Source organism: Limulus polyphemus, unplaced genomic scaffold (assembly GCF_000517525.1).
Source record: "Limulus polyphemus unplaced genomic scaffold, Limulus_polyphemus-2.1.2 Scaffold1962, whole genome shotgun sequence".
Classification (NCBI taxonomy): Eukaryota; Metazoa; Arthropoda; class Merostomata; order Xiphosura; family Limulidae; genus Limulus; species Limulus polyphemus.
The window spans coordinates 203,575-205,928 of NW_013667572.1; positions in this window are offsets into that span (position 1 = coordinate 203,575).

Sequence of the window (2,354 nt, forward strand, 5' to 3'; positions counted from 1 at the left end):
TGTTGAGCCAAAACTCTTGGTGAGGCATTCTCCAGACACATATCCTTCCACTATCCGAAAATTGAGCGAATCTTGATTAATCTGAGAACAATACGGTCTTCCAAAAGTTCAGAGGCTTGGTCATCATATCACTTGCCCACTTCTTTCGTCTGACTATGTTGGCAGGCCTTAATAAGGGCTTCCGTCTAGCTGCTCTGCAACGATAACCCAATCTGTGGAGAATCCGTTGAACAGATTTCGGGCTCATCCCACCAACTTTGGCCACTTCTGCAGTCGTTAATCTGGTATCCATTTCGATGCTCCTCTTGACAGCCTTTTTTGTACTCTCCGATAGACCAGGACGACCGGTACGCTGCTCAATTGTTTCCTTGCCGTATTTCCTGAGTTGCACGATGATTCTGTTGACTGTCGAAAGCAGGATTCCCAAATTCTGCGAAATTTGCTGCTGACTTATTCCACCATCTGCTTGACCAACTATCCTTCCTCTAACAAAAACTGACAATTCGATAGAACCTTGAGTTCTAGGCATGTTGTAGCACAAGATAATGAGTGTGCAGACCATTTTCATATATATAGTGCTCTGTGAACACAAATTAGTTAGCATAAATCAATTAAATGACGAAAAATTAGGTGTCTATTTACTTGTGACTACTCAGTGTATATATATATATATTGTTACGTCTGTGTTCGTTTGTTAGTTTTTCGTAGAAATTCTTTCTGAGAAACTTCAGTGATACAAGTCTTTTCTTAAATAAAACTAGCTTATTCTTTTTCAATTCAACTTTGCAATACACTTAATTTCCACGGTCACTTTCACTTAATCACACGCTATAATTCACAACGAACCTGTCTGCAATTCTCTTTTATGCCATCAGTTCATTTGCTGGCTTATATATATAAAAACATTGAGGGTGCGTAGAGAAGACTAGAGTTGCCACGAACATACATGATCCTTCTAGAATCTCATGACGTGTTACTAGCGTCACGTGACTTTCACTGTCGTAACACTGTCACTTCCTAAGTATTGTTCGTCCCGAACAATAGCCACTTAAATTAAACCAAAGGATAATTAACAATAGCTTAATTAAATGTACATAATCTACAAACACAAAATTAAAATTCAACAAAGTCTCTTAATCTTATGTGACGTATCTTCTTCCATACTGGTTTCCATCTCGTTGGCTTCTGCTTCACGTAGGGTTCATCTGCTCCATCAGGACATGTCCTATTATCGGTAATAGGCACATCAGTGGTAGTAACTTCATCAAGGGCTTCACTATTTCCCTTCTCAAAACCGAGTAGAGTTCCTTCTTCAACAGTGGATTTTTCAGGTGACACGTCTTCAGCAGCGTCATTTGTTCCATTGTTCACTTCGTCCCAACTGAAATGTCCTGGACCGTGATAACACCAAAGCCTGTCGGCATGCACCACCTTTGGTTTACCTCGCCTACCACATTTTATTCGGAAAGTCATGTCTGAGAGATGAACCACTATATCATATGGGCCTTCCCATGGAGAAGACAACGTAGGAGACTTCCCTTTGATCTTCCTGGGATTATACAACCACGCCTTGTCTCCTGGTACAAAGCTGACTTCAGTAGATCTCTTATCATAACATAGCTTCATGGAATCAGCAGACGTTTTCAAGTGTGAATGCACTTGATGGTGAATATCATCCATCCTTTCTGATAATACTTTCACAAACTCTGACACATTTTCAGGCAACTCTTCATATGGTGGGCGTCCTGTTAACAGATCCACTGGCAACTGAAGTTCCCGACCAAACATCAACTTTGCTGGAGTGTATCCAGTGGCTTCATGCTCTGCTGTCCTATAGGCTCTCAACAGTGGAAGGAGTAAGACATCCCAGTCATCTTGGTGGGTATTACAAAACTTTGCCAATTCCTGTCCCAGTGTCCAGTTGTATTTTTCTACCATCCCATCAGAGATGTGGGTGAAGTGGCGTTGTTCTGGTATTTCGTATGCCAAACAACTTGCAGCATTCAATGAACACAGCTGCTTCAAAGTTACGGCCTTGATCCGAATGCAGTTTGTATGGCATACCAAATCTGAAGAAGAAATCACTATTAGCCGAAGCTACTGTTGTAGCTTCCTGATTTGATATTGCATATGCCACTTGGTGAAATAATCCATCACCACACAAATGTACCTGTTTCCAGCACGAGTTTGGAGCAAAGGACCAGCAATGTCGATGGCTGCTCTTTCCATTGGTGCACCAACTTGATATAACTTCATTGGAGCACGTCCCTTATGCTTGGGTCATCTTTTCGCACAACATGTATTGCATATCCTACCCCATTCTTCCACATCTTGCCTCATACCTATCCAGTAAA